A 27,067-nucleotide genomic window follows, 5' to 3' on the forward strand; every position below is an offset into this window, starting at 1 on the left:
GTTTCTTCCCCTCTGTCATGACGTCCGTAGAGGCTGCCGAGCCCCAGTGGTCTGAGCCGAGTCAGCACGCAGAATGGCCAACTTTTTGACGATGGCAATCAATACAAATTCTAAATTCTCTGCTAAATTAACAGCATAAAGAGAGAAAACCGTACAGTATGTCTTTTTAGGTATTAGGATCTAAATCGCTATGGCCAGTCAGGCAAGCAATTAAATTATCTTATATGAATTATATGATCAACCATCCGCGTAGTTATGTAGAAAAGAAAGAAATAGTGGATGATGAGTGTCCTTTCAGTCCCAATCTCCATCAAAGTGGACGAACCTGATGCACACAACTACCTTATTAAATGTCAAGGTCATTTCTCTGTCATCTTTAATTTTTTCTGTCATTAAGACTCTTTAAGTTGCTCTTTTATGATTTGTTCAATGTGACTATTGTGTGACGATAAGTAGGTGTTGTACAGTAGGTACTGTAGCACCCAAAAGCGGACAACCAGACTGGGGAAAGGTTTAAAGGAATATATTGAACAAACAGTTTCGCTGGCTTGGGCTTTGGTAGCAGGTGGAGTTGCCGGCCTCACAGCGGAGTCGGCAGCGCCTCAGTAGGAAAACAGGAGGAGGAGACACAGGTGTAGGCTCAGGCTGTGGGTCAGCTGGCGTGGTAGCTGGGCTCACCGCAACGTCAGCTGTGGCTTGAGAGGAGACGCTAGTTGAATGGGGCACGGAAGGTCCAAGGTCGAGTAGAGGCTGGTGGCAGAGGTGCGGGAGGCTGGGTGGCAGGGTGGCTGGTGGAGCTAGGGCTCGGAGATAAACCAACGCTGGAGAGGTTGAGAAGAACTGAGGTTAGAACGGACAAAGAGCAAAAATACATGCAGGCAAAAAGTCACTGAGAGAGATTCGAGTAAGTCAGCCAGCTACCACGTTATGGAGTCGATAACAATCTGGCAACGAGTGGAGAGCAGACCAGAGTGCTTAAGCTGGAGCTGATGATAAGATGAGCTGCAGGTGAGAGAGAGGAGGCAGCTCTAGCCATCAGGAAAGCCACGCCCTGCCTCTGCAGAGCACCTCTGAAAACACAAGTAAAGAAACGACAAAAACAGCAACGACAAAAGTCCCAATCATGACATATTGTAAACTAATCATGTCACTGGTGAAAACAGGTCGGTTTAGCTCCACTTCCAATGTTACTTTATGCTTTTTACTAGGTTCAATATTAGAAGGTAGGTCTTCTCCATTTATGTGTTTTATTAACATGAAAACACCCTCTGCTCCTGGCGAGGGTTTCATCCTGTCTGTGGACGCTCCAGGTTGGGGAACCTATAGAGTCATTATTTGACAAATTGGGAATGACACTCAAAAATCAACCTTTCTTACTAATATGGCCTTTAAACTGATTTTAGAGCTGTTATTTAAAAAAAAAAAAATAGGAACATAATAGTTAAATAGTAACTTTAAATGTTGCTTTAAAGCATCATTATTTTGCTGGACAGGTCGCGCACAGACTGCTGCTGCTGGATAATTGCTTTTATGACATGAAAATACTCTGCTTGGAGTATCGTTTCATATCTGATTTGTTTTGGGGGTTTTTTTTTTTTCAGTTCAATGAAAACCCTGATTCCAAAAAGGTTGGGACACTGTGCAAAGACTTCATGAAAACAGGATGCAGTCATTTGCAAACAAACTGTGTTAAATGATAACAGTTTTACAAAGTGTTCTCAGGCCAGTGTAATAATGTCTCTTATACAGTCATGTGTTGTTGCAGAGTGGTGAACTTCGCCCCACCCTTGCTTGTGAGCGACTGAGCCTTTTCAGAATGCCCCTTTCACACCCAGTCATGACACTATCACCTGTTACCAGTGAACCTGTTATCTATCAAATGTCCCAAACAGTGTTCTTCTTAAGCCTTCACAACTTTCCCAGTATTTTGTTGCTCCTTTCCCAACTTGTTTGAAATGTGTTGCTGGCATCAAATTCAGAATATTTGCATATATTTACAAAAATCAATGAGGTTTATGAGGTAAAACATTAAATATTTTGTTTTTGAACTGTTTTCAATTGAGTATATGTCAAGAAGGATCATCACAATCTGTTTTATTGATGTTTTATACAGCGTCCCAGTTTTTCTGGAGTCGTGGTTCTAACTAGTTTAAAAAGTCTTTAAATTATATCTACTCCTTTTCCCCCACTGAAAACCCAGAATCTATGACTATGAATAACTGTGACTGTGTGTGAGTTCGTTCTCAGTGTGTGTGCACTGGAGTCTGCAAGTTTCCACATCACACTTGTGTGAATTAAATATTGGACCGTGATAAGCTCAGAAAAACGTGCGATGTCACAAAATCATGCTCAAACATCCTTCATCACATCTTATTAAACAGATTTTAAAATCGCGAGGCCGTGAAATCAAAACAGTAAGCTGAAAGGTGCTAAAATGCTCGACAGAGCTGAGGGGGACTGGGACTCACATTTATTCTGTTTATCTACATCTTGTTGTTGTTTGCTTTTATGACAAACTTGCTTCGGCAATGTAAATGTATGTTTCTCATGGCAGTAAAACCACTTTGAATTGAACTGAAGTGACTGCAGAGTCAGGTGATAATTCTGTGTGGCTTCATCAAGCAACATGTTTGTGTGATCCACTGTAAACATCAAAATAGTGATCTTTTAAAATGTTTTCCAACATTTTCCCCTCTGTCCACAGCTGGCTGCTCAACTGGCCTCAGTCTGTCTATCTGGAGATGTTTATCAATAGTCTTAAGCTCGCCAAAAATACTGTCCTTGTAAATTACTTTTATTTATCATTTTAATTGTACAGTTACAACAGTACTATGGTAACACTTTGCCACCATGTCACACATTTGCCTCATCAGCAGCTAGTTAGGCACATAAGAATTGATTCAAGACAGCTGCTCTGTTGTTGTTAGCGTTGCTGGCTCAGGCTTGTGTGAGCTCACCAATCATAGCAGACTTGGTGGTTAGGAGGGTGGGTCTTAAAGAGACAGGAGCTAAAACATTGCGTTTCAGACATACAGGACTGCAGCACTGGACAGTATGAGAAAACTGATATATATTTTTTTGGAGTAAATGGAATAAATATTACATTGTTTTTATGTTTATGTACCATCCCTGTTTAGATAAAGCAAGGGAAATAGCAGTATGATGTTGACTGGTCACAAAGTACCATAACAGAAATAGGTCTTGGACATTTTTGTTGCTGACTGTGATTTAATGTCCTCCTCAAAATGTCAACCGAACTAAAACAGTACAAAGCGTTGTTAACCGAGACCAAGTTGTAGGACTCAATTTTTGGTGAAATTGGAATTAGGTTGTCTTACTTCTGGGAGAGAACCAGGAAGATCTGTTTTCTCTTTGGCTCTCCGGATTCGTGCAGTTGATCAACTGGCCATCCGTTAAAACATCTTTTCTGTGGCGATGCTGTATAGGAAATCCAGTTAGCAGAGGATTCCTCACCTGAGAAAGGTCACCTTAGAGGTGGATGGGAGTGGACCACACACACCTCCTGCCACAGAGAGATTTATCAAGCCAGCTTTGCTCCCCGAAACACATGGTTAATTTAGCAGCCATTACAGGTGACATCTTGATGAATAGTGGGGGCTGTTCACGCATACATAGGCAATAGGCATAAACACACACAAACACACACACACACAGAACCACACTCATAGAAAGAATAATGGTGATTTTACTGCAGTCTGCAGGAGGACAGGAGATAAAAGTTAGTGTTGGGAGAATGATGTGTCAGGATGGTTTCATTAGCTCAGAGATAGAAGACTCCTGTCTGCACCATCAGCGATCATTCTGGGGGAAGAAATGATTCTTCACTGCCAGAGATGGACATGTGCACTAACACAGTGACAAACTATCATGCTGCTTACTATTAAGCCCGACTACTTATGCACCAGAATAATCCTGCCTCAGTAATTAAGGCCCCAGCTAATCAGGATTTAAAAAATTTGAAATGCTAAAAGGTGAATGTGCTGCTGCGCCAGTGTCTGCGCCCAGCGAGAAAGTGGTGAACACAGCCACGAGACAACAGGCCATTTGTCATCAATTTCTCCTCACTCATTTATCATCATTTTCATCCCTTAAAGCTGATACCTATTGATTTGATGGAGCTGCCCTTCACTGCTTTGAGTAGGAGGTTCCACACACACCACAAATATTTGATCACTGTCAAACATGTGTTGGCTGGGTCTGTGACAAACATACACTAAGCCGCTCTACAAAGAGCTGTCTATTCAAACCAACAGATGATATAGAGTTGTTCTGCCCACACATGCAGGAAGCAGTCTGCCTACGGTTGAACGGCAGCCCAGAACCAGGAGCGGATAGAGAATGTCCTTTATGAGGCAGCGACTCTGCTCATGCTTCTGTCTCTGCGCCGGCTTGGCAGAGAGCAGAACAGACGTACCGACAGACAATAGAGGAGCCTCTATAGAGATCAGCCTTCACTGCGACACAGCCGACACTTTTCTCTCCAGTCTCCATGCCTGCAGGGACGCAGTAACCCTTTAACATATACATTTTGAAAACATGGACAAATTAATTTTGCTGCTTTGTTAGATTTCAAAGCACTCTCAAGGACTATGCGGTGAAAATGATACCATATAAATTAAATGAGAGGCCCGAGAGTGCGTGGCATCAGCATAACTCCTAATAAAGAAATAGTCAATACATCACAGACAAAATCATATCAGATAAACAATCATACCAGATGCAAACTTGATTTGATCATAGCCTTTCACCACTCGGGGTGTTTTTCTTCTACGGGTGCCTTGGAGAAGAGCGGTGTCATTACCTTCAGCACTCATCAAGATGCACCCTGAAGGTCAGACCTGATGAATTGGAGAGACAGCTCTGTTATAGAGGGCGGCCATTATCCATGATACTGAAAGAGATTATTCACTCTCCTGAGAGAGGAGAGGAAACATTGAAAAGGAAGGAAATAAAGGCAGAGAGGGAGCCAACGATGAAAGGAAGAGAAATAAAAATAGAAGGAGGGAGGGGTGGCAGGAATCCACATCCAGTGGGCTCAGAGAACACCTCAGTGAAGAGTCACTGTGAGATGCTGATAGCTGATCGGTGACAAAACTCCCCTACCCACTTAAAGCTGACACCTCGGTGCAACTGTTTCTCTCCACAGCAGGCAGTCAGGGATGATATCAGTGTACCTGAGAGAAGCTTGAATAGTCCCAGCCCAGTTAGAGCTGACACCAGGAAACAGTCTCCCTCCTCCGCTCCCCTCTGTCTCAACTCAACATTTTTTTCTCAGCGGAGATGTCCTCTGACAGATTTGTGCGCTGAAACCACTCCACAAGCCTGTTAGCTGCAGATATACCCTCGGGCTGGAATTTAAGGAGGGAAACGCCTGCTGGTGTGAGTGAATTAAAATGAAGTTGATCTGTAACCTTATCACCAAGCAATTTGCCAATAATCTTAAAACACTGACATTCTATTTTACCCCATACTTATATTTGAAAGTGGGGCAAAAAGCTCCGAGCTGAGCCAGCCTATGGGATATCCCATCCTAATAGGGGTCTTCTTGAACCCTGAGCCCATCTTCCTGTCTGTCTCTGCTTCTCTCTGCAGGCTGTGGTGATGAAGTGTTCTGTGCCTGCAGTAGTCCAGCGGTGTGCCATGCATGATAAAGAGCAAGAGATTGCGGGGGAAGCCTGGGGAAGGCTGTGCTACCCAGCTGCTGGTACAAAGCTGCAGGCCAGAAGCCGTGCTGAAGGCCGGGAGGTGAATAAATGATTTGAATGGCAGTAAAAGTCGGATGCAAATAGGCTTGGTCTGGTACATAAACACACTGCCGCATGCATGAAATGGCACGCACAGACAAAGGTGAGTGCCTGGATTTATCTGCAGATACAAAAGTAATGCTAATGCATGCAGGCATACACAAACAGCCATATAACTCTGCATATTGTAAAATCATGCATAGTCGCCCTCATGATCATTTACAAGAGATGAATACTGACAAGAACAGGATATTGAGGGGAAAAACAGCCTGTTTTTATTCGACTATGACACATCACGTAAATTCACACCTTAACCTCAAAAATATTACACTCATATCTGAGACATAGAGATGAAAAGATACAGAAAAATGAGTACCAGATGATTTTTCGAATTCCAGCGAGCACAAAAACATCTCTATACACTCTACAGTTCACTTAATGCCACAAATAACAGTATGTGTGTGCACGTGTGTGTGTGTAATGCGTCCACTTCAGTCTCAAAGCTCAGAGGATTAAATTAGAGGAGGAGTGGGTCCTCTGCTGTGAGCAAGGGAAGGGTGGACCACTTCATGGGTCACACCTCTAGACTCCATCAGCACTCCAGGCCTCATTGAGGAGAAGATCTCAAGGGTCTGGGCTGGACAGGATGACCTGAGGTTGGCTTGGGGAGCCCACGCGGAGACGGGCAGACATCACCGTACAGGTCAACTGCGCTTCTCAAGGGTGTAATTAAAAAGTTAGAGGTGTGATTTCTGCTGTTGCTGCAAAATCCAGTACAGTGTGTTGCCCGGGGCGAAAGCTGTTCAGTTTCTCTCAGAGAACATTTACATTTTGGCCATTAGAATGATTTTGATATTAGCATACAAATTTATCTTAGAGAGAAATTCTTGATATAAATTTATCCTGAAGCTCAGTTGACTTTGTTTTGCCTGCTTAAAATTTAGATGGATCCCACAGACAATATGTTTAAGTCTTCTCCACATTGTCCGTCCTCATTGATTTTTCTCTCAGCAACTTAAGTCATTTTAAGGGAGTGACACGTAAACTTTACAGCACACAAACTGAATAAGTGTCTTTTTGTGGCCATCATACTGTATACACTTGCACATGTCCACAGATTATGACCAGGTCGGCTGAAGAATTTAAAAAAAGATTTTCTTTTGCATTATTATTATTAATATTACTAATATTGTACATGCTAACTTTCTGAATTTGGATTTTTTTTCAGAAACTACATAGTGCTCCTTTATCAGACTATGTAAAAAAATAAATACAACTTTTTTTCTGCTTTCCTTTCCTAGTTACTCATGTCACCACTCAGCACATTTATCTTGTGCGCCTTGTGAAGCACCTGTTTAATTATACCTGTGCAGTACTGGAGAGGACATTTATTAAGAACTGCACTTCAGTAAGTACAACCGTTCCATTCTGCGAAATTATACCTATTAGACTCCACAACAACTTACAGGGGAATATTGTAGTTTTTACTCCAACTTTAGTTAATTTGCAGATATGAACAGGTGATATATGATATTATTGTATCAGAACTCTACTGATGCCCAAGGGCAAAATCACAAGCCCAGCAGTATCTATAAAAAAAGTTTATGAATAAATGAACATTAGCTCCACATTTACCAGCTGCAATATTGCAGTGATTACCATTAAATTAATGCGTCAATAATTATAATCTAATAACATATTTTATTCTGAAATGGGCCATTCTGCATAATGATAACTCTGAATTTCAGCACTTTAAGTCTGAAGTCTGTTTTCAATACTTTTACTACTTACTGTGATATTAACTTAAGTAAAAGATCTGAGCTCTTCTACTGACATGGCACATGTGTAACACATGCAAAGGTCCACACGCACCTATACATTTACGTACATTCACGCTACTATCCTGATTTTGAATCTTTTCTGGTTTCAGAACATGACATTTACATGCAATGCGAGAACCTGGTCATTAATAGACCCGATACATGATTATTAACAGTGTCCACGTTTTCGCAGTACTGTGGCAGCGTCCTCCAGCTACTACCTCCACAGCAAGGGTGGAGAGTAAGTAGGCTACATTTAGAATTGCGTACAGGCGAAAAAGGTGAAAAAGGCACCACGTGTATGTGAGGGGCACCAGCGAGCAGAAAGTCGTGATATAATTATAGTGAAGAGAGGGCTCTTCACCACGTTCTGTTCTTTGGAAGGGCACACTACAGGGCACTTTATCATGTTTTTTCAATCAAAGGGGCATCCAAGAGGGCACTTTCGCTGCATGTTTTTGAACATGGGGGCACCCCTGTGTCCACCAGTGCTTACAGTTTTGCAATACTTGAACTTTATTTGAGTACCAATATGTTAATTTTCTGCTTCGATATACTTCTACTCCATCACACATTTATGTAATAGCTCTAGTTACTAGTTACTCATTTTCATACACATTTAATGAATAGCTTATATAACGTGACGCATAGATACATATTAAACTACCCAACAGTATATTAAGTAGTTAAAATTAGCTCCATCTTCACCTGCTACAACATTAAACGGAGACCTCCACCGAACTGACATATAAAGGTCAGTTTACTAGTGATGATGGAGAGTGCTAATCAGCCTCTAGAAAGAGGGTCTGATGTGGCGCTGGAGGAGCATTGTCAAGTCTGACAAAGTAACCCTGATGGAGGTGGGCTCGGAGACTACAAATTTAAAATGAACAGCTGCTCGTTGCAAGTTGGGAAATGTAGGATCCAGGACACCATCCTTGCTCAGGCATAAATTCACGCTGTAACAGCCGCTGCACTGCTTTAGTTTGGACTATTCTTTTAATTAATCTTTTTTGCAAGTCCAATACTAAATCACTGGAGTGCCCATTTAAAATTCTGCATCAATAATAATAATCCAGTGTAACACTCTGAGAGGAAGCTGTTTGGCATATTGAATATTTGCTACATTCATTACATTCTCCAGCTAATACTTCTGCACTTCTACTTAAGTAACATTGTGAATGCAGGACTTGATAATGAAGTATTTATACATTAATGTAATTTGACTTACATTTAAAAAATAAAAATCTTAATATTGCTAAGCAGTTGAGATTGATCAACTTGATTTTGAGCCACCTCTCCTCTACTGGTGTCAGACTTTATCTTTCATCCAACATCCTATTAAATAACTCATGTCGAGGAGGTCTCTGTGCACACTGGCAGTGAAGGTTCTAAAACCTGGATAACATGTTTACAAGCAACAGTACTCCAGCCAGCAAGGACAAGGTTATTCAAGGTTTCACAAACCAGCACGATGTTTATGTGCTAAAAAAACATGCACGGGATACTCCAACTCCAACAATGATCACAACTGAGAACTGTAATGTGCTTCATGTGTTTTTATTTTTTGAAGACATTTTGATTTGTCAAAGCAGGATGAGCGCAGGTGTGAACAATAACAATGGCTCCATTCTATTGAGTCTTCAATGTCAGTGAGTGAGCTTGCACAATAGCAGAGCCCTGTATAGCTCACCTAAACCAAATGCTTCCAAATTATGAATTCCACCTGTGCTTTTCGTGCTATGACAGTACAATGTCTGCCGTGAGAAGAGTCTATTAAGGTAACTTACCTATTAAGATCAAAGGTGGACGGAGCTTTAACGAGAAGCAGAAAAGCAGGCTGCTGAGCAGTGGAGGAGACAGGGAGTAAAAAGAGCCAGGAGGAGGAGGAGGAAGAGGAGGAGGATGAGGATTTGTATCTGACTATGTACATTATCTTGTAAATTTTACCTAAAGCAGCACTTTAATAATGGAAAATAAACAGACTGAATATGATACAGTAGACAGAAATATTGCTGCAGTCTTGGCTGTAGTGGTCTGTGTGACTGTGACTGTGTGTGGCTTGCTAGCTTCCCCTGCAGGCACAAGTGAAACTTTTTTTTTTAGTTCAATTTTTGTAAAACTGAAACAGTTGTTTTCTCACCTAAAATATGATCACAAGTGAAGTTAGTGATAAACAAGAACATGAAAATTGATCCAGCTAGAAAATGCACAACATACACAATTTGACTTAATACTTGGTATGAATAGTACGTTATAATGCGATTCCAAACACAGCCTTCGTCTCCGTGCCTCTTTGACCTGTTCTTGAATCTAACACTTAGACGTTGTCTTAAGGGGGACTCTTCACTCAAATATGAGGGTCTTGACTGTGGTTGCTTGTTGTGATAGGATTACCTTGTGATTCGGGAGCTCCTTCACTAGACTTCTAAAGCATAAGGGGAATTTAAAGCGCGGCCTTGGTGTTAAAATATCCTTACGTGCTGCAGACGCCGTGCATCCGCTGGCAGAGCCTTTGCCTCACCCAGAGGGAGACACATCCGGACACAAAATCATATTCTGTGTTATACTGAAAAGCACTTCCTCCTTTGCCGCATGCCATTCCTCTCTCGATCAACGAAGCATGCAATAATTGCTTACGATGGCCACTGAAAAAACTTTTAATTAGTTAATCAAGTTTTTACAGCGAGAATAAGAGTAATTGAGAGGATCTCGTATTGCTCATTTTTAGGCAGATTTAATCCTTAAGAGAACATCTGCTGTGGTAGGGAAGAGCTTTCGGCAGCTGTTGATAAACTGCGAGCTGTCAGTCATGTCCTACATGCCCCCCTCCCCCATTATTTCCCAGAGGGACAGGGAGAGAGGGAGAAAGCCGCAGAGTTAATCAAAGGAGTAGTCTTGCAATTAAGTGACAGCGAAAGTTACAGGATTGTATCTTGAATCCATTCGGCTTACTTCATGCCTGAGATGAGGGCTTTAAATAGACTCTGTTGATTCTCAGGTTCAGTGATTAAGCTGGTCATGGCATATGAGAATACAATAGAGTAGTATTTTTACACTGCATTTTCATGTTCATGTGAATCTGCACGCCGTCCTGGGCAAAGCGTTAAGCAGCACAATCACTGTTTTGTTTTGAAAATTCATCCTCAGTCATGCATACTGAGATTAAATTCAAATGTTTTGTGATGTTCATCAGCTTCCCCTATGAATAATTTCAAGAAGCTTCATTCCGGCTAAGGAAATTCGTTCTGATGGGACTGAAGGTTATCCAGATGGATCCGGAGCGCGGCCTCAGTGTATGATTACATGTTTAGCTCCAATATTGATGTAATCCTCAAAGGGTATTACCCTGTAGCAGCCTACCTGTGGATATGCATCATGGGGCTTTAAATCTGCACCCAATCTCCCACTATCTTGCCCCTGCAGCTTTTTCTATCAAACGCCAGCCATTCGGCACACTTCTCATCATGGGGGTGCTCCTCTATTCTCCTGCTGCACTTGGACAGCTGACCCCCTGGCCAAGGTGCCTCTTCTAACGGGTCTGAATGTTTTATTCATGGCACCTGTAGAACACAGTAAACTGCTAGACCACAACCAAAACAAAACGGCTCAGTCACCTCAGGAGAACCACTTTCCCTGTTGAAATAAGATACCTCACATCTCTGTTGTGGCGATGCTCTGATCCGCATACCATGCAACAACCACGCTCTGACAACTAAATCCTTTTCACCGGATGGTCCTAAATAAAAAATATTCAAATGTTTGTTTTTTTTAAACAGTCTGCTTGACTGATAAAATGTTCTTATATCGTGGGTGCTGTCAACATTATTTACATCTTTCCAAAATAGCCCTGCTACGCTGCAGTTAGCTACAAAGCAAATCAATTACAGCAGTTACGATTCTCCCTTTAAGACATCCTCTGACATTTTTTTTGCCAACAATTGGATAATAAATCCATACCACTTTTATATCTGTATATGTTTTTCACTGTGGTACTGTAAAAACACACATCCCCCTATATATCAGATATAATGTACATGGCGATAATGAGTTGAAATCTATTTTTAGACTTTAGATTTTTTGACTAGAGAGCTGTAGTCTTGACGTCACGTCTTGGCTAGCCTTTGCTCATCTAGCTTCTGTAACTCAATGCTGTCTCTCATTCAGCATTTCTGTCATCTCGCTCTCAAAAAATTCAGCGTGTTTCAGGGGTTTGCCGTCCAAGACATCTGCTACAGCACCTGCTATTAGAAAACCTTAAACAACGATTGCTTTGCGAACACAGAATGTGCAAGCAAAGCAGCAAAGGTACCCCCGTCGAGGTAGCTTGGTTTCATCCATATCCATAAAATTCACCAAAGCTTTCTTCTTAAGACTTTTTTTCAGCTGTTCTAACTTACTTCTCTCTTTCCTGCTGTTACACTGGCCCATGGACTGAATGTACCATGTAGCCATCAAAGGACTTATGGAAAAGGTGTTCATTAAAGGAAGCTCAAACACAAAAATAGTAAAAACAATGATGTTAGATCATCTTTCAAAAAATTAACATCCTTATCAAGACATTTGCCAAATGTCAACATAATGTTGACTGAAAGGCCGTCCACACTATCTACAATGATAACTCTAACAAACGATATGAGCGTCCACACTGATGAACAATAATGTTCTCTAAACAGTGACGCCGAGCACGCACTGCGTGCTCCAGCTGTGTTGACAGCTTAGGGAAATGGATATTGATTACCTGTTGCAATACTTTCCAACCTTGAGACCTCAAAAATGGAGGAATTTACCAAACCAAGCGGAAATTTGAGATTCAATGACTATGTGTTCTGCATTCTGGTATCATTTGAAGAATGAAAATTTTAAAAATTAATGTAAATCGGTGGCATTAATATTTATCACTTTTCATTCAGTCAAAACTCGACGTGGCAGCCAACAACCCCTTTTCTTTATAACTTTGCTTAAGAAACGGGAATTCTTCCCTCCCGGGCATCTACTTTTTTTTTTTAAATATTCTCTCTCCTCCCCATTTCTCTGTAAATGCTGTTGAAAAAAAAGTTTGAAAAATTGTCCGAAATAGGGGAGAAAATGTGAGAATTGTGACCATGGGAGGAAACAGTGAAAGTGCAATGAATAATGGGAGTCTCCCAGGAAAATCTAGAGGGTTACAAAGTATGCCCGATGCTGTATCTTACGCAGAGAAACAAAAAGAAAACCACAGGCATATGGGTTTACAAAATGATTTAAAGACCAGAGGAGTTAGCAAACAATCTGTCACAAGAGTTGGCGTAGAGTTGAAGTCCATACTTTTGTATGAGTTAACATCAGTTATGCTGGGGATCGTCAAAGAGGTCATCAGTAAGGACAAATGAACTTCAGAGACCTGATCCGTGCCACAGAGTGTTTGTCACCATGTCTCAGGTAAAATTATGATTTTTAATTTGTAATTTGCAACCTAATATTACTACTACTTACTCCATATAAGTGTTTAATTAGTTGGGAACATAACATCCTGTAAATTCAGAAGAATATTGATTGGTTGTCAGTATTTCTATCAAATCGCTCTGAAAGTGATCCCAACATCGCTTGCTAATGTTCTTGTCGTTATAGTTGTGGACATTTGAGTTATTATCGTTGTGACAAATATTGTGAATTTTTATTCTTACTTCTCGAACAGAACCCAGAAGTTCCAGATCACTTGGCTCTCTGTGAGACTACATCAGGCTGCAGTAGTTCAGTCTGTAGGGACTTAGTTTAGGAACTGGAAGGTGGCTGGTTCAAGTTCAGCACAGTACAGAGTGTGGACTGGTAGCAGGAGAGGTGATGTTCACCTACTGGCTACTGCCAAGGTGACCTTAAGCAAGGCACAAATCCCTGACTGCCCGGGGGCACTGCTGTGTGGCTGCTCCATAACTCTAACATATCTCCCCACAATTGCATGTCCATGGGTCCTGTATTTCATGCCTACCTTTGTGCAAACTGTATGAGTGAATTCCCTAAGGGATTAATAAAGCAATGCTTCTTTTCAGTCAGTTAGTTTAACAAAGCATAAAGACTGGAAACAGGAGAGACCCGGCCAAGAAATACTCTGCCATATACGGTATAACATAATAGCTTGTAAAAACACAACTTATAGTTTTCACACCATCTTTCATACATATTTAACAAAGAAAATATTAAAGATCCCACTGAGTCAGAATCACTGTTCAAGTGTTTTATCACATATGTCTTGTTCCATATCTTATCTATATGTCAGTATCAGACCCAATAGTGACAAAAAATACATTTTATAGGTATTTGTAATGATATTTTAGAGATTATAACTTCTTGGAAACTGGAAGTGTTGAGGATTCGTCTCGCACTAAAGGGAGTATATCAATTATTTGTCAAATAAACCCTTTCTTCATTTTATGATGCTGCCATCGATGTATAAAAGAAGAGCGTGGTCAGAACAGTATGTTGCACCGGGACCGGACCTCACAGAAAACACAACTTTAAAACTTTATTCATTGATTCAGTGAAACTGTGTCATGTTTTATGGAAAAATATTTGCTGTTTTTCACTCTGCTGCCCTCAGGCTGCACAGCCTTGAGCCGCTCTGGACCAAGCCCCAGGAAGTGGGTCTGGGTTTGAAGCCAATTTCCTTAGTGGCTGAACCGTGTAACTACAGCGTCACGTAATGCCCTGCGACCCTAAGAGATCCTTTCGGTCCAATAACATTTCAGTCTAGAAGAGCCACACGATTAAATCATTGTATCTTCATTCAAGTTAGCCGTGCACTAAACAGGAAGTCAGCCGGCTTGGTCTATGGAAGTCTCTAGTGCGCATGCTGTATGGGCTGCACAATGCGGAAGCTATGCGGAAGAACCCCGGCCGGAGCATGGCCGGAAGTTGTTTTTTGGCTTTGGCTTCATAGGAATTGTCATAGTAGGGAACGGGGCTCCACCTCGAGGGCTGTGTCCACTAGTTATAGGTCCATGCTCTGGACAGATAACTTCACTTGTTGCTAAAGTCACTGCTAACAAACAGCTAAACAGCAGCTGATCAATGAACACCTCCAGACCAGAGCAGTACACGGCCTCCGAGAATGTCGTTGGAGGCCAGTTACAGTACCAAGTAGATTTATGGAGTTTTCTGGTAGACAGATACTGTTAGCTTTGTTGCTAAGGTAAGCACTATATGCTGTTTAATGTGGTTAGCTGCTGTTAGCTCGGTAAGCGCTCCTTGCTGACTCAGCCCTGGGTTTCCAGGGGCCAAACCTGGCAAGAAGTCCAGTCCAGGGAGTGTCAGCATCAGCGACTCGGCAGTCGGAGGGTGGGGTGGAGCATAACCTACATTCAGCGCTATTGGCTGCTGTCTGTTTTTACAGGAAAGATGTAACTATGCCAAGCTAGCTGTTTTCCCTTGTTGTCACATCTTTACAATAATTCTAGTTTATCTAGGTTCTAGGTTAAGTTTCTTGTTTTGGGAAGTTGGTTAACCTTTACGACATATAGCTAGTTATTTACTTTTTTGTGGAGAGTTGGATGAAGGTATGACACCATTTTCATTTTTGTAAATATCAGGCTTTGTCCAGCAGTTGGTTAACTAGCTTAGCATTAAGCATACAAAATGAAAAAAAGCCCTGTAAAACCACAACTTTGTTGGTTTTTACTCTTTGGTTTTTGTATGAATACACATAACAGCTAGACTTGCTGTTTCCTCTGCTGAATATAGCCTCATATTTACCGAACATACAGTGAGAGTGGTATTTATTTTCTCATTTAACTCTGGGCAAGTTTGTGGAAAAGCTGAACTATTGCTTTGAAACCAGCGCAGTTATAGTTATTACAAAGAAGAGAGCATGCCGCTTTCACTTCCCAAACTCTGGTCTTTCAAGGCAATCAGTGGATTTGAGCCAGTGGCACTTTTGATCACAAAATGTATTCCCCCTCATGTAAAATGCAAGAATATCCCTCATGATCAATAACGCCCGCACGACTGGATCCCAGGTGATCAGACAGAGTGCATAATACACCTTGTGTGTGACAGCCACATATTGTGGAATGACTGAAATTGATACAACGTCAATGTTCAGTAATCACAGAGCTCCCTGTCTCTTCTCCTTGATCATTCAGAGTGAATCAGAGTCAGTCTTTGATCAGTCGCTGGCGCTGTACCCAGGGACCGACAAAAAGAGACAGGCAGTACAGAGGAGAGGACAGACACAGCCATGTATTTACCCCTGCATTTCAATTCCACTAATGATTATTCACGTCCAGTCACTGTATAACAGCTTGCAGGAAGCCAAGTGCTGAGCCTTTATTATGGAAGATCTGAGTGAACATTATTGCTTTTGCTGCATGAAACAAACGCTTCAAGCAATTATAATGATTATCATTATCTGCTGAGAGACACGCTCGACGCAAATTGGCTCTATGTCAGTAATTAAGAGATGCACCCCCTTTTTTTGGAAGGGTGGGTGAGCGAAGTTTTCATGGTGCTTTTAAAATAAAAAGCCTGGGTAAAGCTGTGCAGAATTTTAATGTCCAACTCATGGGGAATAATTTTGACCCCTTCTCTCAAAAGGTTCAACATTTTGAATGTTATCACCTTTCACAATACGTAATTACATGTAAGTAAAGCCAAAACGGACATTTTACACTCCCATTTGAATTTTTAAAAGGCTGACCAGACCAAGAAATGGTCTGCTCAAGTCAGGTCTGAGTTGTGTAATTATACTTTAGTTCATTTTTTTCTAATTTCCTAATTCTCTTTCTGGAAATGGCCCAAGATTGTGTGTGGCAGTGTGTAACAGCCTAATTTCCTCTGCGTGTCGGGCCAAGAAAAAGGAGCCGCATTAAAGCAATGAATCTAGACCATCCCCATGGCAGCAGCCTTAGCACCACCAGCCAGTCCAGGTGTGAGTTTATGTATACATTAAATTGCACATTAATTTTTTCACCTTTGACTGCTCTCACTGGGGTGTTGTTATGACAGAATGAGGTTAGGTGCAGCATGACCAAAAGGCTGGCTGCAGTTAAAAGCAATGATAGGCGAGCCGTATAGAAGAAGAGTAGTATTTGTTTACATCTGACATCCTCGCCTCTCAAACCAAAACAATACTTTCCAAACTTTTCCTCACTTCACATGTAATGGAAACTTATGAATGGATTTTTCAGAGCATTTTAGAGGTTTTGGCAGGCAAATATGTGGACCCACTGCAATTTGCTAACCAGGCCAAAATTGGTGTTGAGGATGCCATTCTTTTAATGCTTCAAATGTGTGCGCGGGCTTAGAAAATGCAGATAGTTCTGTCAGGGTGTTCTTTTGATTTTTTTCGGGTGCTTTCAACACGGTCCAGCACAGGCTTCTCCGCTCCAAACTCAAAGACATGCTGTTTAAGTCTCCAATAATAAATTAGATTTACGACTATCTGTCAGCTAAACCAATATGGTATATGTGCAATTCCTTTACACATTCTCCTCAAGGTGCTGTATCTGATCTATCTATCTATCTATCTATCTATCTATCTATCTATCTACACAGCACTACACATTAATGTACTAAATGCCTCACAACTCATATTTTGTATCTAACATGTAGAAATGGAAAATAAGACATTGTGGTTTGTCGTGCAGCCAGCCTGCTGTTTGGAGGTATTTACTAACCATCAACCGTCCTGACAGTGAAGCTACAAGGTTCCTTAGACCAATTCTAAACAAAACCAGGTCAATAAGCCCATCAGTAGCAAACATATAAATATGAATTTAAATGAAGAATCACAAAGACCTTCATTAAAGACTTCAAGAAATTAGTTTTCAGATATAGTTTTATATTTTTTAAGTGAGCAATGTAAATGTAATATATTACTATAGATTATATAGATTCAAAATGTTGTCATAAGTTGTAGGTTATATGCATTGATCACTCCTCTTCAATTCAAGGAATAGGAGCTTGTTGGGCGCTTGTCGTGGTAGCTTTGGCCTGACCAACCGAACATCGAAGCAGAGGAAAACAATACACTCTGTCTTTTTTTTCAAGGAGCTGGTTTAACAAGTAGTCTTAGCTGAGTGCATGCATTCATGCCATGCCACTTTTTCAAACAACAGGATCAGACACACATTGGATTCAGGCAGGTATGATTTTAAACATTTTTAAGAAAAGTCTAACACTTTGGTTTCGTCAACATTCAACTTGCACAGCAACTCCAACTGTCAGAATATTGCCAGCTTATTTCAATTTTACCTTGCGACAGTGCTGTGCTTTTTATCTGGTTAAATTTAGGCAGAAAAAACCCTTGGTTAGGGGCAGGAAAACAACGTGTTTTGGCTTAAAATACCTATTTTGGTCGCCACAAACAAGGTTGGAGACGTCCCTGACTTCCCTAATATCAGTTTCCTCTCACCACAGACACGGCTGGAAATTGTCCCAAGGTCTCCTTAAAAATATCCAACAGTGTAGCGCTTACACTTGTTGAAATGCTGACCTTCTCGCCTGTACAGTATCTCCATCACCATCCCCTCTGCCTCTCAATATGATAGCCAGATAATAGTGTAATGTGATGTGAATGTGAATGTGAATGTGAATGTGAATGTGAATGTGATATGAGAATTGTCAAATGTAATAATATCAGTCGTTCGCCGAAACATTAACCATCAAGATTTTTCTCTGGCTACTGGGCTGAATGCAGGTGTGATGTGGACATTGTACATTACAACAACAAAAAAACATAAATTTACTGGCACATGGGATCAATAATTGCAACGTTATTATGACAAACCTCTAGACTACTAATTATTAGACAAAGGTTTCAGAGCCTTCGTCGTCAGAGCTCCTAGACTTTTGAAAGCTGCCTGAGGAGATCGGGGATGAAAACTGTCTCGTTTTTTTAAATAACCTCTAAAAACCCACTGTTCTGAAATGGCTTTTCAGTGGTTTTATCTGTTTTATGACATGATAGACCATTTTACTCTCTTTGTGTTTTAATGTGTTCAGTTTTCATGGTAAAAAACTCTAACTGTAACTGTGTTGTGAAAGGTGCTATAACTGTTTTTTTAACTGATTACTGAAGGTAATCACATTACATTAATGCATTACTAAATAATGTCTCGGCGCTCAAGACTGTCTATCTGTCAATCTACCACCGTGTCCATGTAGATTAAGTCATAAAGCAAAAGCCTAACATGTTATGGAGAAATGAAAGGAAATAAAGCTCATCTAATTATTCTGACAAATTGGAGTTCATAAGTGGAGGTGGGCGGGAAAACCATTATGTGATCTTCTGCCTGCAGGTGAGTATTCTTCATGCTTTTGGAGGGGAAACAGGAGCAGCGCTGTAGACAGAAAGAATTACATGGCAAACATCTCAGAGTGGAGAGAGGGTGGAGAAGGTGAAAAGAGAAAGGGAAAGGATTGCGAGATTGATGTGAGGCTGGAGGAGAGGAAAGACAGAGCGGAAGAGTGGGTGGGTTGGTGGGGCTGATCCTTGGGTGCAGGCAGCTGGGGGAGGGAGAGAAAGTGTGAATCCATGGGATATTAGATGTCCTGACCTGGCCAGTGGAGGGCGTGAGGATGGATTGGCCACCAAGGACCCACTGAGAAAGCAAGAACAAGAGAGAAGGAGAGAAGGGGTGATGGAGGTGTGGAGAAAAAGAAGGGAGTAAGGAGAATATCAATGGCCAGACAGAGACACGTATGGATTTCTCTTCCGTCTCTTCAGAGCCTAACTTTACAGCAGCGCAGGAGTGGATCGAATTGGGAGGGAGAGAAAAAGTGCCTGCTGATCCTCCCCTGAGAAATCAACACTTATGCATGAAAAGCTTCTTTGACTGTTAACTTTGTTTCCCTGCTCATTGTTCAATAGGATGCACTTGTTTTTTTTTCCGTGTCCTTCTGTTTACAAGTTGACGCAATAAAAGCAACATAAGGCGGTGACAGAAAATAATGAATACCACATAAATGATAAAAAGCCAGTCCCTGCCTCGGAGTGGACTAATAATAGAAAAGGAAATTTATGAATAAGTGTGGTTATTACAAAGTGTTGCCTTGTGACTATTTGCATAATTCCAATTATTGCACAATGACACACTTCCTTCCTGATGTGATTTGTGCTGACTGTTAATACCATCAGCATAAACAAAAGAATATCACGTTGATTCTCAAGCTGAGTCTGTCAATGTATGCATCAGCATCCATAAAATTTGTAAAAAGAAATAAAAAAAAAAAAGGAATGTGGAGAGACAGCAGGAGGTTTTGCTCTTCAGAAATTATAGACTAGACCAAACCAGAATAGAATAGCGGTGCAAACAATCTCACCACAAGGTCAATGTAGCTGCTGTTGTGGATCATGTCGTGACTATGATCACGATGGCAGCCATGTGATTGTTTTCTCGAGTGCTGTTGCCCAGAAAATAATGAATACGTTGTAAAAAAACAAAAACATTTCTATGACAATTGGTAAACTGAATGTCATGTGGTGTGATCTCAGAATAGCTACTTAATGGATCCTGTACTGAGATTGTGTTTGTTGTTTCCAAGAACAACGTAGGAAAGCATAGAGACATAAACCAAACTGTTCCAAAGCTTTCCGATCACATCACATATCTTCAACATGATATGATAGACGATCCAAAAAGCTACTATGTGAACCCTTTTAGGGATTCTAAGTGCTGTATCTTATTTAGGGATGTTGTTTTCTCCGGTCAAGAATAAACTTTGAAACAGAACACAACCGAACAAACTATTACTTTCACGATGAAGATCATGTGATGTATATGATCTCCACAAGGTTAAGAGTGAACTTTAAAAATAGAAAAGAATAAAATAGAGTAGAGTTCAATGGCTGTTTTTTGGTTAAAGGGCTAGTATGTAGGTTTTTCTTATGTCAGCTTGATGTCAGACTGATGTTAGCGTGAAGTTAGAGTGATGTCAGAGTGCTGTCAGCGTAATCAGTGTGATGTGATGTCAGTGTAAACAGAGTGACGTGTTACTTTCCGGATCACGGGGTGAGGTTGCTGGTGTGTCAGATCATCCTCAGCAGGTTTGGGGAGTGAATCTCTTTGTCCTCTCTGGTCCAGGTCCAAATTGGAATACAATGTTTGTAGTTATATCGTCATTACTGCAAAAATCACTTGAGACCAAGGTGTTTTTGGTTCCCTTAGAATGAACCTTTTATATCTACAGGGGGAGAGGGTCCTCTTCCTGTCATGTTTCACTCTGTTTCTGTGATTTCCTGTCTTATTTTTAAGTTTTGCCCTCATGTCTCATTTGTTGCTTTTCAGTTCCTCCCTTTGTGTGAATTTCCCGCCATTTTTCTGTGTTCACCTGTGTCTTGTTTGTCAATCACTACTCTGTGTACATGGTCTGTCAGCTCCCTCATGTCTTTGTCAGGTTGTCCTGTGTAATTCCCCTGTGTTATTCACCTGAGCCTGTTGCTTCCAGTGTCCTCCAGTGTCTCCCCCTGTCATCTCGTGGTATGTTTCTGTTTTGTTTTTTTCACACGTTTTTTCCTTGCGTTTGTCAATGGCATTTTGCCATTCTTGGTTTTTGGATAACATAGTTGTTGGATTTTTCGGCTTTTGTTAATTAAAGCTCACTTTCAGTGCCTCCCGTGTGTTTCTGCATTTGGGTCCTCTCCAATTATTCCAAAACCTTGTGGTGGACCGTGTGGAAACCGCCATGTTTCTACAGTTTTCACTTCATGTACTGAGATTTGGTAGCTCTAACTGCTGCTGTGCCAGTGGCTGCTCAGAGCATTGAAAAATAACATTTGAAAACCTGACCAAACACAACAATAATTAGGGGCTGGAATATAATGGCCATCTTTTTCATTTACAATAAATGTAAAATTGGATAAATAATTATGAATCATTGTATTTGTTCTTGAATAAGAATTGCTCTATAATTACCTAGAACTGCCTACGACTGAAAGGCTTCACTGTTGTATTAATCAGTGAGTGAATGGCTACCATATACTCACCTAATCATGGCTGCTGGTGAGTCAGATTGTGACTTAGTGAACTGACCCCCCAAACTTTAACTAATCAGGCTAGCATATATTGAATGACCGTGGCACCATACCTGCCATTTTACATTTATTTATTGACCATTTTTCACACTTTTCCCCCTTTAAGTTATTATAATCTGTGTCTAGCACTGTACAGCGTGTACTCGCTGTATTGTTCTGCCTAGCCCTCCTCACTGAGTGATAGACAGACAGAGAAAAGGAGAGGCTTTAGACCACTGTCGGCTGTTTTGCATTGTGGAGATATGTGAAATCTTCAACCGTGGTTATTTCTGTTGTCATATTCAGCTCTAACTGTAACATTTAAAGAGATATAGGTAAACACTGTGGTCCAAATCTGATGTCTCTGCTGTGCTTAATGTATGGACATGCGTTGCTTTGCTAGCATCTTTGATAAACCAAATCTATCCAATAGCGATCTCGCTGCTGGACAGACTAAAGAAAATGACTTGAGCTTGAATTTACCCAAAACTAGCAGTACCATTCAGTCTGTGGCCTGACAAGTAAATTAGTTCTCCAACCTAACGTCATGAAAGTGTTGTTCTACACGATAGCAACAAACTTGCATTTCAGATGAATAGGATGTATAAACTTTGAAATAACATAATAAAAAAAGAAAATGAAATTGTATGTTATCTACGTAAGGGTATTTTTTTTTACCAGGAAGTTATTGTAAGCAAACATTGTGATTGGTTCTATAGAACAGCATAGACTCGGATAGAGTGATGGCCTTTGATCCCCTACAGGGGGGTCGCCCGTAAAGAAGATAATGAGTAAATCAATAAGGCTGGTTGTAAAACTCAGGCTAAGTCATGCCTGCTCAGTTGGGGGTAAGCTGTGTCTTACCGTCAGCCCTCCAGCACCAACTGAAACATAACTGCAATGTGTTACACGAGCATGTGTTTAGTGCGAGTTTCTCATCTTGTCACTGTGTGAATCCAAATGTATTGTATGTAAATGTATTTCCAGAGAGGGATATGGAAGGCACTGAGAAGAGAGGAAGGCGTATGTGTGAATGCTTCACCCTGCTTAAATACCTGACATCTTCTGTGACAGGGACAGAAGTAGAGCGGAGGGTTCAGATGAAGCCACAGTGCTGTATTGTGGTAGTCTTGCATGCATAAGGCATGTGTAAAAACAATGCTAAATCAGCTTTAAAACAATACTTCGACATTTTGGAAAATACACTTTTTGGCTTGGAATGGTCAATAACACTTTGATATCTTTGCGGTGAATGTGAAGACAAAGCCAGCAGCTGACTAGCTTACTCACAAATAGACTGGAAAATAGACACGGGTTATACTTCTACAAAGCATGCACATTTTTTTCATGACACCAATGACCAACATATTTTGGCTCAATCCAGAGAGAATGATGCCATCAGCTGATCCCACATGAGCACTTGAAGTAATGCGACTGTAATGTCTAATGTTTGAATCACCTCAACTTTCTTGGTAATCCTGTGCATTAGCATTATATCCTCATCCTCCGTGCCTATCAGAAGTCCGACTACAGCCGCACCAAATCGGTTAAGACTGTCGAGAATTTCAACTGTGCACTCGTGTCAGTGCAACAACGATTGGCTTATTTTTTTCCTCCTTCACCTGTGCCAAAGCAGACAATTGGCTTTTGGGGGGAAGTTGCAGGACGAGTGTCATACAAGCGCCATCTCTGGCGATACGGGCTTTCTATTCAAAATGCTCGTGGTTTCTCTGACTACCCTCCCTCAAGCGTATTTTTCTGTGCATTCGATTAGCAACCCGGTTACACCACTAACACAGAGCATAACCCTGTACACCAATCCAGAAACACATTTTATCTGTGTGCAGTAACATTCATCATCGAGTTTAATCACACCTAAGCAGCTCCAAATCGAATACAATCATTTGCTCAGGCTCTTATCAGCAAGAGGTCAGTGAGGGGGTGTGTATAATGGAAACATGCTATTTTCCCCTTGTTATACTGCAATACAGATGCATTAATTTTAGCTGTTGGACACTGGACATTTTACAAAACTTTACTTATTACTCATGCCATCTGCATGCGCCGCACAGCCAAGGCAATGATTTACTGCATTAAGCTGTTAATTGCCAGCAAACAAGAGCCCTGAGCAGATTAAAATGCACAGCACAGACTTACTCAAGATGTTTAAGAGACTGTATACGTTGCTAGAAAGAGACTACATAATTGTAGAAACTTCAGAGATGCTACGAAGCATAACAATAACCTTATCAGCTGAGGGAGCGATGTAGCTACATGAATGAATGCTTGTGCACTTAATATTTTTTGCTGTTTGATCATTTAGTCCTTTTGATATTTCATTCATACGAACTCTAGTTTAGTGAAACACTGTTCCAAACCCCTTAAGGGAAAGGTAAGTTTTTCTGGATTGTTCACATAAAAAATAGCCTAAAGCATTTTGTTTTGATTCAGGTTATGGTTACACTATTTTATAATTTATTTTATATCTTTATATTTGGAGCTTCTCATATCTTGTATCCAAATATGTCCTGACATACATCACATTTTTCCCATCCCTGCTCATAACCAAGCCATAAAAAATGCATCCCGCACCATGATTTCTACTTTTGACCCATTTTATATCAGGCGAAGAAACGTGAGAGAACTGCATACGCACTTGCCATGTGTTATTCTTGTTCACTGTTCACATCAAAGAAGTGTCCAGTAAGAATACTTAAAGGACGTTAATATTTCACAATCTCACAACTCCGTTCTGGCCCCTTGTATGAGAGGAGAACTGAGGAGAGGAGACCTTGGGTTGGTTATATATTCAGGGCAGAGCCTCACTCTAATCCACATACACTCCAGCTATGTCCCCCATGTGTGCCCTGCCCTTAAGAAGACAAACAATGGATATCCTTCACTCTCCTCCAGATCACCTCTTTCAACACATTATCCTTCGTCTATTGGCCATTTTCGCTCAATTTCTTCATCTCTTCCATGTACAAATTTAGCTGCATTTTTGTATGTAGAGCGGGGAGACACATCAGTACTAAAAATAAGGTATTTTTGCCACATGAAAACGATTTCAAGCAAAAAAAGAGAGGAAAAAAAAAAATCCCTGGATCACTTTCTGTTTGTGTAAGGGGGATTTTTAGTTAAGCCCAATTTAACAGTCAGTGAGTTTAAGCAAAGGTGCTCCACACTTTCTATTCTGCAGCATAAACACTCAATATATGCTAAGCCTCATTCTCTTGGTGTGCATAATGCTGCCTGGATCTCACCAAGCTCCCGTGGACCCGCACACATGGCCCCATCCTCCTTACTCCGTCTGCCAATAGCTGCCAAGGAAAATCAATACATCAATACACATCGCAAATGTTGGGTCTTGACTTTGCAAGGTAATGTCTGCTTGTCTAGGCAATTTTGCTCTGTACACGAAAGAAAGAAAAAAAAACCTGTTCCTTCACTCTCCCACGGACACTGGGTGATGAAAAACATAAACATCACAGGTATTCGGTGCTGTTTTCTGGCCTTGAATATGACAGGGACATGCACTTTCTCTGTTCATCCTTCACATACTCAGCAGAGACTGCTGTGTACAAAAACTTCAGTTTTACTTTGCTGTTTCTAAAGCCTGACACCCACAGAGCTTGTGATCGGAAAGGGAATGGAAGGTAGCGCGAGCAGAACCTTTCCATTAATGTATCCATTAGCAGATTTCTCACTCTTTCACTTCTTGTGGAAAAAGAGAGGATTCGGGGCTGATTTAAAATGAGAACCACAACCCTGAGACCACGGCGTTGTATCCAGGCTTCATCCCAAGGCCCCTCTGTGTTTAAGCATGGTGCCGAGAGGAGTGGGAGGGAAATGCCGAGGAGGAGTAGCGGGGCTCAGCACTAAGAGCCCAGAGACCCCCGTCTCTCCGAGAGATCGGTTCTACTCTGAAAACTCTATCTGCACTTAATCCTGTCTCACAGGGACACACACCCACACATGCACATACAAATGCGAGCACGCAAACACACGTGCAGCTGAATTATGCATACACACACACACACACTGATCGCATATTGCACATAATCACAGCAGCTGCGGGAGCACCCTATCCTCTGTGGTAGGACTTGTGCTGATGAGTTTAGAAGAGTTGCTAAATGAGGAATAATGATATTTTTCACACTTAAGACCATTTTCTTATTATGCACCAGTTCCGACATGCATACAGCTGAGTTGGCTAAGGGGCTGATCGCTTGCCAAAAGCTGATGTTGAAAGGAGTCATTTGCAAAACATATGAACTCTCTCCCAGAAGAATTCTTGCAAAGTACAAAGTGTGTGACAGATGAGTAAAGCTGGAACACTCTGAAACATCTTCAAGAGCGAGGCTGCCCTACCTTAATATCTGAATATGCATGAGATTTCAAATTAGCAAGCTTTTTTCCTTGGCATTTCAAATACACACGTTCTGCCTCTTCAATTGTCACATACCGTGCAGGTATCTGACAATAAACAGCTTTACAAAAAACTTTCAAGCAAACTAACTTTTCATATTTTATTTAGATATAATTTTCTATCATCAAGCACAGGGAGCGCTAAGCAAGTTTGATCTCGGTTTTCTGAGAGGTTTCATGAATAAGGGCACTAGGGAGAGACCAAACAACCCTGTCAGACACCAACAGTGTCTGAAACCCATCAAGGTTGCTTTCTCTCCAGGGATTGTTGGTGGCAGCCGCTCTCGCTGTCTTGTTCTGTTTTGATCCAGGCTTAGCCCTCAACAGCTTTTTGGATGATCACTGGTTTTTGCTGCAAAAGGTGACTCATGAATAATAATGTTTTCAAGTGAGGTAAATTAATTCTTTGGCGCCATGTCAATAACTAGACTTGGAATAAACACAACATTGACATGTCTCCAATTTTAGGTGAAATTACCATAAAGGAAGCTGCTGTTGCTGTTGAGGATGACTGCTAGCTACTCCTACTCCACTGGCATGACTCCTGCGGACTGCAGACATGCCATTCACAGAAAGAACAAATAATTCACCCTTGAATGTCGCTGCATTCATCAGTTTTCAGCCCCTTGAAAGCTTATAATCACCAAAACAAGGTGACATACATGCAGCATACAGTGCGTACTTACACGTCTCAGGGAACCGGTCCTCACTAGAAAAACAACCACATATACTGTTCAGCCACAACACTGAAACCTGCTGCTTTATATGGTGCAGGTTCCACTTGTGTAGCTGAAACATCTTTGACACATCGAGGCAGAGACACGACTTCTGAGGTTGTCCTGCGGTGTCTGGCATTGGGACATTGGCAGGGTCCTGTTGGTTGGAGCGTTGGAACACTATGGATCGGACTTGTTCCTGCACATCCCACAGGGATGGAGAGGGAGGGGGTCAAGGATGGACGGTTTGTTTAACAAGCACATGACTTACATTCAGGAGACCGCTGTAGGGTGAAACCAGAAGTCAGTGGTGAGATCTTTCAACTTACTGATGTAGTGAAGTAACATTAT

At 41.2% G+C, this 27,067-nt stretch overlaps 1 long non-coding RNA gene across 2 annotated transcripts in view; it reads right to left on the bottom strand.

The window, feature by feature from the left end:
- Positions 1-244: 244 nt before the first annotated feature.
- LOC311257507 overlaps positions 245-27,067 on the bottom strand; it is a 39,631-nt gene continuing 12,808 nt past the window's right edge. The window contains exons 2-4 of one of the 2 annotated variants that reach the window (XR_014622629.1): positions 3,339-4,859; positions 922-1,070; positions 245-821 (exon numbers count right to left, since the gene is read on the bottom strand). This is a non-coding gene — a long non-coding RNA (uncharacterized lncRNA). Of the gene's footprint in view, positions 822-921; positions 1,071-3,338; positions 4,860-25,968; positions 26,353-26,478; positions 26,552-26,686; positions 27,001-27,067 lie in introns of those variants that run through there. The other variant, XR_014622630.1, reaches the window with a different exon arrangement.

This window comes from Pagrus pagrus (genome assembly GCF_965226575.1).
Source record: "Pagrus pagrus genome assembly, chromosome: 5".
Classification (NCBI taxonomy): Eukaryota; Metazoa; Chordata; class Actinopteri; order Spariformes; family Sparidae; genus Pagrus; species Pagrus pagrus.